Genomic DNA, 12,505 nt, shown 5'->3' with positions numbered 1-12,505 from the left:
CACTGATCTTTCTCCTAAAACCTTTCTTAATTCCTTCCTTTTCGGTACTGTCAACACCCCACCCCCACACCCAAGATTTTGTGTCTTTTTCTTTATATAATTATTTTACCTTAAATTTTGCAGAATATTAAAAATAGCCTTATTGATTTCCATCATCAATACCATTAATTTCTTCTCCTAAAACCTCTCTCAATTCCTTTTTTAATTTATGGTACCGTTTTTCTTCCCCTTAATTTCATTATTAATGTTATTTATATCTTTTCCAAGTAAGTTATAAGCATTTTCTCTTCTTTATTTGATTATTAACAATATATCGACAGCTAAGAGGAAAAATCAAAATAAAAGAATCTAGGTAATGAAGTTTTATATAGAAGAAAAAAGTCTTACTTTCCAGAAGACTTCCCATTCTATAAACCGGTGAGTAAAGTAAAAGAGGAGAGGGATTTCAAGAAATAAACCAAATATCCATAATGAGGAAATAGATAATGTTTTGCAGGTTTCAAGACAGAAAACAACGTTGCCAACGATATAGAATATTTCCACTATTTTCCATCACTTGCAACTGATATTTGCATATGTGATGCTCAATATAATTGTTATTTTTTTGTTTCTTAATAAGATTTAAATAAACGACGAAGTTTTTATATTTTCAAAGCGAATACTAGATCAACAAATTTACTCGGTGAAGTTTTAATCTTCAAACCAAGTAAATCAGTTAGTTTAGTATTCGGTTTGGAGATGTAAAAACTTTGTCATTTATTAAATCTGATTAAGGAAACGGGAAGATAACAATCTTAAGGAATTTAATCTCTTCACTATTGCCTGAGGTTTCAGATTAATTTCTCCCAGGATAGAACGGAATACTATTATATAGTAGCAGCAATTTAAATTACTGAACTTCGACGAACTCAACAAACGGAGAAAATCACACGACTCTTACAATATTGTTTTGAAAACAAATGCTGGGAACAGTTTGATGCTGAACTTAATAAATTACTGAGATATACATACTTTCACCATGTAACATTTTAGCAATATAAAATAATCAGAAAGTAAGTAAAAGAATACCATCATGTTGTGTGATGAGAGCATGAAAGTTGTTTCCTCTAGAAAAAGAAAAATCAGGATTCAGGCAGTAAATAATACACAAGTAGAATTACCCAGAGAATAACTCTTTTTATATATTGCTTAGGTCTACCGTTATGGAAAATGTGTTGAAGAAAATATTACCGATAAAGTTTTCCTAATATGTTTCTCTTTTTTCGATTCTTTGGTCATAAATCTTTATAAATTTACCCTTTTTATCTTTTATATCAATGGAAAATTATTTATTAGAGAAACGGATAAAAAGGTAATTAATATCATTCAATGCAGCAATTTGTTTTTTTGGTGAGGTACACTCATTTCCAACTGTCTATTGATCATGATCTTATTATACCATGGAGTAATTGCTATTCCAAATTAGGAAGATACTAATTATATACTATAAGACTGAAATGGCTGTGGTAATATGTGATTCTATTTACCAATATTAGAATCTACTTGAAATTACAGTGCTACTTATGTTATTCTCTTATCCATATTGGATTCCCCTCTGTTTTTTTTTTTTTTAAATTGCTTTTCCAACATCTCGCTTTAATTTCATTTAATTTAAAGGAAAAAATGATCATCGTATGTTTTGACTTTGCAATTACTCGTATATAATCCTTTGTTTTGTGTTTTCTGTTTCTCTAATAGTTGTTGTGTACCATGACGCATCCATAATGGGCATGATGTAGATTAACACACTATTTGGATAATTGTTACGTATTGTTTCATAATGTATCGTACCTTCATATTATATTGTATTGTGTTATATTGTATCGTACTGTACTGTTTTGATGAATGCAACATCTAAATAGATTGTATCGTTTCTCCTCATTATAGAATGTCACATATCAACACTCTAAAAGATAAAACTGCAAAAAAGTAGGGTGCGAGCTAAAACCTACTATAAAGGGAAGGTTAAAACAAAAAAAAATAGAATTATTAAGTTTATGCAAAGACAAAACGAGAAAGAAAAAAAAAGGCAACGGCGTGATCACACCAAATCGATCATTACACAAAATAAGACTTTTCGTCGTTACATAACGATACGAGTAATTTTAGTTCATTTTTTTGCGCGGATTGACCTTCTTTTGGGGTGGTCTTTAATTTTTGCCCCTCATATTTGTTGTCTTTAAGCTTTGTCCTTCGCTTGGATACCTGAGTTTTGGGTTCTAACCTCCGCTCAAGCATTAAAAAAAAATCGCAATGCAAGGTTGGGGGAGTGTATGCCGGATCCGGCATACAATCCTTAAGGAAAAACTAAAGTTATGTCAGAGGGGGCAGACTTTACTTTGAGGCATATATTTTATTTTATTTTACTTTTCAAGGCAAACTTTTAGTTATGCGTTAAGGAAAAGTTCCGTCTTATGAGGCATACTTTTAAATATGCCTTAACTAAAAGAGTGTCCCATAAGACATAACTAAAAGTATGCCCCATAAGACGGAACTTTTCCTTAAGGCATAACTAAAAGTTTGCCTTATAAGGCTAAGTCTATGCCTTAAAGAAAAAAGTTCTGCCTTATGGGGTATACTTTTGGTTATACCTTAATTAAAAGTTTGCCCCATAAGACATAGTTTTTTGAGGAAAAGTTCTGCCTGTCTTAAGGAAAAGTTATGCCCCTCCGGCATAACTTTAGTTTTTCTTTAAGGATTCTATGCCGGATCCGGCATATACTCCCCCCAACCCTGTCTTACCAAATTACTTTTTAGTTTTATGCCTGAGCAGGGGTTCGAACCCAGAACCTTAGGTATCCAAGCGAAGGGCAAAACATAAAGACCACAAATATGAGGGGTAAAATTTAAAGACCACAAATATGAGGAGCAAAATTTAAAGACCACCCCAAAAGAAGCAGAATTGCCCATTTTAGTTTTCTCAGTCCAACTCTCATAAAGGCCCAAAAGGCAAAAAACAGTTATCTAACTTTGATTTAAAGCGTTCTGTAGTAGGCTTAAGGCCCAAAAACTGTCCTTACACTAGCTCGTTTCGTTTCCAAATTCCACAAAGGGGCATAAGGCCCAAAAAATATGATTTGCTTTTGCCCCAAAAACCATTTAACTAACCCATATTATTGATTCAGTTTTGCACTTGAAAAGACTTGTCACAAAATTAATTTACCCATTTTCATGCTTATACTTAGAATTTAGCCGAGTTTGGAAAATCATTTAAGGCGACTTCCTAGTAATTAGGTGTGTTTCCTAAGTTCTACCATACATAATGGTTTCAATATGTATAACTGTTGTTTATAATAGGCCAAAGTCATAGATGAACCCCTGAATTTGTCTTAATTTTCCATTTAGACCCCCTAACTGAAACGTTGACCATCTGAACCCTCGAACATAAGATAAACTATGCCATTTGAACACCTCGTGCCAGCTTGGCACATGCGTGCAGTATACTTGTTGTGACATGGAAAAATAGACCAATAAAAATAAGTCATGTCAACAAAAAAAATTAATTTTAAAATCTATTTAAATAATTTTAAAAAAATCTAAAAACCCAACCCATCTGCTCTGATAGCCCACTTCACCGCCGCCACTGCAGCTGCTGCCTCGGCCGCCCCCACCGCCGCCGCTTCAAAATCTATTTAAATAATTAAAAAAATGGAGTCGTTTTTCGTCGGAGATTTGTTTAAATAGATTTTGAAGTGGCGGCGATGGGGGCGGCCGAGGCAGCAGAGGCAGTGGCGGCTGTGAAGTGGGCTATCGGAGAGGATGGGTTGGGTTTTTCAATTTTTTTAATTATTTAAATAGATTTTAATATAGAGTTTTTGTTAAAATTAATTTTTAATGATTAAAAATTTTAAAAAAGAAAACATTTGGTCTCTCACGCTCTGTTTAAAGCACTGTGCTGCACGCGTGTGCCCAGCTGGCACGAGGTGTTCAAATGGCACATTTTATTTTATGTTCGAGATTCCAGATGGTCAATGTTTCATTTAAGGGATCTAAACGGAAAATCAGAACAAGTTCACTGGTCCATCTATGACTTTGGCCTTTATAATATGTAGCTAAAAAAAAGAGAAAGGGATAGGCTGGTGGGCCTACCTAAGCCCACCAGTTGACCATTTTCACCCATGGTTGGGCCTTCAATCATTTCTTCAATTTCAGACTCGATCAAGAAATCAGAGTTGGGCCTCAGGCCCAACAGGTTTCGAATGGCAGGAAATGGCCCATGTTGTTTTCACATGCAACACAAAGAGGGAAAAAGGAAATTCAAGGTTAGACGGTATCTAGAACCTAACTATTTATTCAACATATACTAATTATGCACATATGCTAATTATACAAACAAACATGTGTATTAATATACTCAGGCAGTTAATATACGCAAAAGAAAGTGTCCAGCCCAAATTATAAACACAAAGAAATGAATTTGGAATCAAGCAAGCCCAATTCTGAGGAAACAACAAAGGAAGAAGGCCTAAACATAGACTAACTCAAACATGTCAAGGTACAACCCAACACATCTAACAATTAGGGAAAACAAAGCTCAATCATAATTGACACTTTGAATAAGTTAAAGTCCAGAACCCAAGGAATGATACACTGCAAGTTCATGTAGTGCAACTGAGGCACATACCAATATTCAAAGAAAAAAGAGTCATGCTCAAATGCAGAGAAAGGGGGGGGGGGGGGGGGGGGGGGTGGAAATTACACACAACTGGACATTTAATCTTAGACAAATCACCCTAGAATGCCACTTTCAGACCTTCATTCATGCAATATCACAGGCTGACGACATGTATTGGACACACAAGTTAAATATGCATATAATGTTGCATTGGAGTCAAGCATTTGATTTAAAACTAATGGGCAATGTGTAGAATTTAAGACATGTAAACAATAAACTCAATCCAGGTCAAATGACCTAACTCAAACATATACATGTATATTGCAAGTAGGTGTTTATCCTATATTAGACTAACACAATTATTGAATGAACCTTAACTTAAACTGGTTATAACATGACAGAGCAAAAGATGTGTCTATTTGAAGTTACTACATACTTTTAGGTGATTACAACTAAGTTCAAACCTTTTTAACCATATTTGGACTTGTTAGGAAACCATTTGAACTTAGTTTAGCTAAGTGGATCAGGTAAGTTCTGATTAATGCCAACATTTGTCAAAGTCAACTCATAAGCCAAACAAGGACATTAGCGAAATCATATTGAGCCAGCATGGATAAACATTGCCACTTAAAGTCATTAATCATGCTATTTTAATCAAACAAGTCATATTTGAATGTGAACTCATGCCTAAAAGGTTCAAGTAATGCAGACAAGGCCAACAGTTTAGCTGCAAGTAGGTGGAAACAGAAGACAAACTCATATGCCTAATCTTAATCATGCCAAACTCATTTCTTTGAACAGTATACTCATGTGTCATAGTTATGCCAAGTTGCGATGACTTAAATGGGTGATAAGGCTTATGTCAAACTGATATCAACAACCAATCCTCAACCAAAACAACACATAAATGCAAACATGCTTATACTTAGCTACTAGAAAGAGACTTCAAACTGAAACAACATACATGACGAAACAAAACTGATACATCCATCAATAATCTTAACTATAAGGCATTCAAACAGGCATACGTAATTGTACTGAACTTTAATGACAACAAGATCTCAAATAAACTGACATGTGGAACATAACAGACTTAAACTGATATGTGATTAGCATTCAAAGTCATGATTAAGTAAACTACAAACTAGTTGATACATAACTTAGCCAAAAGGAACATGTGTGATATAGCTAAGCAAGCTACAGACCTAAGGTATGTGTGCTTAATCATCATTGAGCATACAAATCACACTTAAGCAACCATAGACATATGACTAACCAAAACAGAACCTACATAAACTAATTCAGGCTAACTAATCATAGAAGAAGCTAATGTACATAAATATGATTAACAGATTATCTAATCTGATCTAAGTCTGTGACTAATCTAATGACATATAAGTGAATAAATTTAGACCTAAAGCACAAGATTAATCTAAACTTCCATACAAAGCTAAAACAAATACAGAACTAAACTAAAACAAGATTAATCTAAGATTAAGCATGCATAATATAACTAAAACAACTACAAACAGGAACAAAACTATGTAGACACGTGATTTTTCACCCTCCCGGGACGTTTTCACTGTCTTATTAATTAATTTTCTTTTTTAATCTAATCTTGGACATTTTTAACTTTTATTTCTTTTTTAGTAGGTTTTTATTAGAGAGTTTGAAAATCGCAAAAAAAGAGTCTCATTTTAGAATACAATAATATTTTGTTTTCATTTGTGACAAAAGAAAGAAAAGTTTCCAAAAAATACATTTTTATCTATTTTTAGTTAATTTCCAAGTTAAAAATTGTAATAAAAGAGTATCGAGTAACTGATTATTTTTAATCTTGTTTTTAAAATTAGGAGTAGTATTTTTATCAATTAAATCAAAAATAGAACCAATAGCGCATTGCCACTTGGAAAAATTCCACTCTTCCACCCAAAAAACACAATACATTTTAGGGAAGGAATATTTCATTCTTCCTTCCCAAGATATCTTTTACACATGGACATTTTGGGAAAAAGAAAAAAAATGAGCACACTCAAAACCCTACACCTAGACACACTATAAATAGCTAAAGATAAAAACTTAATATAGAGCCGACATCATCATAATCAACCGCCAATACACACAGCAAATCAGCTGCAATCATCACGCACACAATAGGCTTTACCCATTTTCTTGCTCCCCAATTCATATACAGATCAAACACACACATATACGTAGAACCCAACACCCAAAACAGCCACTAAAACTAAGTATGTAACCACTACCCAAATCCCGTGAAAACATCATGAAGTACCCCATAAACTTTTCATTTTTAACCTCCATAAACTCATGGAAAACAACCTTTTAAACACCATTGACACCCACCCAAAACAGTTCGAGAAACCACCAGTTTCGGGTTTAGTGAAGTTCGTCAAGCTCCGGTGAACAGTCCTATTTTCAAGTTCGGTCGACGACTCGACGTGCTTTTGTTTTCCTCTGTAATCCGACGCTCGAGAGATCTTTATTAATATAGTGAAGAAAGTTATACTCCATTGAGGTCTTTTCTCACCTTTCTATGCAATTTTTAGTCACCCCTTTTTAGACCTGGCAACCGGTTTGCCATTACCGGTTTTAACCGGTAACCGAACCGGTTAAACCGGAACCGAAACCGGAACCGGTAGAACCGGTTAACCGGTTCCGGTTAACCGTTTAATGGTTTACCGGTTCGGTTCCAATATTTTGGAAACCGGAACCGGACCGGTTAAACCGGTAAAAAATTTAAAAAAATAATAAAAAAAAAAAGTATATATAGTATATAGTACATATATATAAGTATATATATAATATATATATATTAAGTTATACATATATTTAGTATATAGTACATATATATTAAGTATATATAGTAGATATGTATATATAGTATATATATTAAGTTATACATATATATAAGTATATATAGTATATAGTACATATATATAGTATATATATTAAGTTATACATATATTTAGTATATATATTAAGTTATACATATATTTAGTATATATATTAAGTTATACATATATATAGTATATATAGTATATAGTACATATATATATAAGTATATATAGTATATAGTACATATATATAAGTCTGTATAGTATATATATTAAGTTATACATATATATAAGTATATGTAAGTTATACATATATATGTATACGAAAAACACTATTCTGTATTGCTGACTTGCTGTTAGGCTGTTAGTCAGTAAATATTTAAACTTTAATTATAAAGTTGTATAACATATGAAAATATAGCTACAATATACAAATAAATACTATAATATATATATATAATACAAAAAACAAAAAAAAATAGATTTTAACCACTTCAAACCGGACCGGTTCCGGTTTGAGGTTTAAAACCGGTAAACCGGAACCGGTTAAACCGGAACCGGCCGGTTCCTTAACCGGTTCCATAACCGGTTCCGGTTGGAACCGGTTGCCAGGCATACCCCTTTTTAGTTATTTCCATGGCTGGTGTATATCTCTGTCTACATGCTTAGCTTGTGTTACTGGGGAATACATTTATTCTAGTTCTATATATTTTCTTTTTTTGTTTAAAAAAACGTATTGTTTTAGTGAATTGGTTTAAATAATGGCTTATTTCGATCAAAAATTCAACCAAACAAGATAAAATAGGAAAATAATTCCGGAAAAACATTTTTAGTCATACCAAACACACCCTATAACTTACGACTTTTCTCTACAGAGCACAAACACTGGATTTCTTGGACCATATTGATAAAAGGGCTTACCTTATGGCCTTTTGTTTGAAGCTATTGAGGCATTTGGACAGAGAGTTAATTGTCGGTTTTTTTTTTTTGCGCGGATAACCCTTCAAAAGCACTGGTCTTTAATTTTTACCCCTCAAATTGGTGATCTTTATTTTTTTTTATCCTTCGCTTAATACCTCAAGGTTCTGGGTTCGAACCCCAACTCAGTAGAAAAGAAAAAGAAGGAATTTCGTAAGGCAGAGGTTTGAATTTGTAAGGCAGAGTTTTGCCCTGCAGGTAGAGTTTTGCACCTGCAGGCAGAGTTTGCAAACTCTATCTCACATGTAAAACTCTGTTTGCAGGTAGAGTTTTGCGTTCAGGTATAAGACAAAACTCTGCCTTAAGGTAGAGTTTTGGTATGCCTGAAGGCAAAATTCTACAAGAGAGTTTGACTCAAACTCTGCCTGATCAGGTAGAGTTTGACTGCAAACTCTTAAGGTAGAGTTTCAAACTCCGCCTGAAGGTAGCAAAATTATGCATGAGGCAAAGTTTTGCAGGCAAATCTCTGCCTTCAGATGAGTTTTGCGTGCAAATCTCTGCCTCGCGAATCCAAACTCTACCTTGTGAATTTTTATTTTTATTCTTGATTGAGCGGGGATTCGAATCCGAAACCAAAAGGTTCTAACAAAGGACAAAAATTAAAGACCACCCCAAAATAGGGCATTCCTGTGAATTGCCCAATGTCTAATGCAATCACAATTTCAAGTATTTTACTTGCTATTCCAAAATCCTTTTTTTTGTCCTTCAAATTGGTGATCTTTAATTTTTCACCTAATACCCCGAGGTTGTGGATTCGAACCCATGCAAATTCTGCCTTAAGGCAAAATTTTGCAAATTCTGGTCATTTACAAATTCTGCCTGAAGGACAAAAGTTAAAGACCATCATTTTGAGGGACAAAAATTAAAAGCCTCCAGCGAAGGCCAATCCTGCAAATTGGCCTTGGAATACTAAGGTTGACCCTAATAGGAAAGCCACTTCATTGTTATTGGGTTAAGCAAGAGTTACCATGTAATGTGTTTGTCCAAAGTGCATTAGTCCGTATACATTCGAAATTGGGGTGACCGATTCCTGCTCGATACGTGTTTGATAGTGTGGAAGCTAGTTATAATGAGTTGTCAAAACAAAGTATGTTTAGTCTGTGTATGCTTTCATTTAGCAAAACATAAAACTACAAAAAAATGCATAAAATACTTTCATTTATAGAATACAAAAAATTGCACAAAATTAATAACTATATATAAGTGAGGATACTTAAAATTTGTCGTCCTCACAGCCTCTGAAATCTGATATGGTGCTTGCACGAGGCTGCTCACCAATTGACTTTTCATGCCATGTGTTTCATTTTTTCATTTTTGCTATTATTCATTTAATGAAGTCCACTCATGCACTTCTATCATTGGTCGGTTGTGCAACTTTTTCAAGAACCTCTTTTTTGGGTTTTTTTATTTTGGTGTACCGTATTCGTATTGGATTCTGATTACATTCGGATCATGCATTGCAACGCCGATTTCTGGGGGTGACGCTCCCAATAATTTTTTTCATTCTCAGGAGCTCGAACTCGAGACTTCTGATTAAGAGTAGGGGGATCCCAATCAACCCACTACAACCAATGCTGCTAACAACTTTTTAACAATCCATTCTGACAACTTTTTAACAATCTCTTCTTACTGCTTATTAGGTTATTCATTCAACCATATTATATGGTTGTTTTAACTTCTATATTTAGTTTTAAATATATTGCTATTTTATATTTATTTAATTTTTTCAAATTTATGCTTATTTAAATAAGTGAATTTATATATAACCAAGAAATCATATTAAATTTGTGGTATTTAATTAAGGATAAATTTAGTAAAAGGATTTCTTACTTTCTATTGGTGAGTGATTTCATAAAGGGTGTGTCCAGACTAAAAAACCATATAATATGGATCGGAGGAAGTTCTTTTTTTATGATGTCCTTAAACATTTTGGTAAAATTTAGGTAACTTTAGAGCCAAAATTTCCTTTTCAGCTGAAACTTTTGTTGTGTCTTACTTTACATTTAAACATTTCTCACGTCATATGTTTCTCCATATGTTTGTCTCTATTTATTTTAAACCCCCAATACCTTACCTCTTTAGTGAGATCATATTTGCTAACATATACAAAAAGTAAAAATTACCGAACAATGTTGTATAATGTTGAAAATGAAAGTAGCGTTATCAGTAAAGACCATATTCATCAAATCTTGTCTGATTAACTAAGAATTGATTTTTTTAATCATAAAGTATATATAAAGAACTAACTCGAGATTTATTTTATGAATTTAGATTATTTATTGAGTTTCGTTTAAACTAAGGTTAAAACCCACATTTAACTAGCATAAAGCCTTGAACACAAAATAATAAGTGAAAAATTAATAAATATAAAAAGAAATCTATTTCTATCTATAAATAAAAACCACATACTCACAAATTCATAAAAAGACAAAATTATTTTTCAATTTATAATTTTCACCGAGTTGCAATTATCGTATCTTAGCATGTTAGTGTATAGAATATCTAATCACCCGGTATTTTCTTATTTTCCTATCAAATTTACTTCCTCATTTAGAAATTATCCAATTATATGACGAATAAGCGTTAATAATTTCGAGAACTCATCAACAAGATATGATTAACCTCAATTACATTAAATTAATTATGTAGTAGAAATATGTGAAAAATTATGATTAATTGATAAAAGTTACGTACTGTTTTTATATTTTGAGTTTGGGCCCGGATTTAGCACGGGCCTTATGCAACTAGTATATAGATATGCAAAGAACACAGAAAACCAATACTCCTTTATATGCTCGCATTCAACAAAATTTAAGACTAATATTATTTCGTTAGTTTCTTCAGTTGCTTGTCCAAAAAAATTTCGGACTCAGTTTTAATCTTATATATAACCCCTAAGGTTTTATTTGCAAGTATTTCTAGAAAACTTTAAAAGAAACGCAAAATAAGTTAACATAAAAAGAGGGAGATCAAACATAAAAGTTGACGCTAAAGAGTAAATTTATCCATTTTCGATTACAGAATACTAATGTTATACTTACATATCAAAGAGGGCAGGTTCATGTAATATTTGAAACCACGAGGGATGCATGTATTATAAGTCAAAATTTCAGGGAAGTCTTGAGATTATTCCCTTTAACATATTGATATTGATGCTATTGAGTATTTTTTTATCTGTTGAGTACACTAAATATATTTAGTATTATAATATTTGTAATTCAATCCTTACAACTATTTTTAAGAACCTTGGCGATTCTCAGATTCTCAAAGATAATATATGATTGAAGGGACGCTAATTCGGAAGAAGAAGAAACAAAATGTTTTAAATAAAGTAGAACATTGAAAACAACACCAACATACCAAATATAAACGGGATGCCCAAAGTGAATTAAAATTTAGCGGTTAAGGTTAGTCTTGCTTTTCGCCGCCCCGTTCCATTTATCTTCGAACCCCTTGATGAAAATCTTACCCCGCCACTGAATGTGACATGCCACTTAAGTAATGTGCAAAAATTTATACCAAATACATACATTTTCTGATGAGAATGCCTTTTAGATAGATTGGTGAATTGTTTAGTGGAGTAATTTTTATGTGACAAAACAAATAAATAGCTGAATGATCATCCATGCTTTTAAAACTTATTAAATGTGAAACTTATGTTGATATCCCATGTTTTATTTGTGCATTGGGACTGCTTGATAATTATGTATAGTGCTTAATTGCTTAGACATGGGATGAAAGATGCGGTATAAAACTAACTCAAGTTAAAGAGAATTTTATAACTTTCGAATACTTATGGTAGGTTCTGATTTCTGAATTGGTGAAAATTTGAAGGACAACCTTTTTTTGTGGTATATTAAACAATACTAAAAAGAAGTACGTACTAAAAAAATTCATAAGCTACATTATTTACGTTTGTCGTGAACAAAAACTCTTTTAAAAGGACTTTAGACTTTTATTGTAGATGGCTTATTAGAAAGAAAAGAGAAACAGAGAAACTAAAAGATGCCCTCAAGTC

The sequence above is a fragment of the Lycium barbarum genome, chromosome 12 (assembly GCF_019175385.1).
Source record: "Lycium barbarum isolate Lr01 chromosome 12, ASM1917538v2, whole genome shotgun sequence".
Classification (NCBI taxonomy): Eukaryota; Viridiplantae; Streptophyta; class Magnoliopsida; order Solanales; family Solanaceae; genus Lycium; species Lycium barbarum.
Note: the sequence above shows the minus strand (reverse complement) of the source record.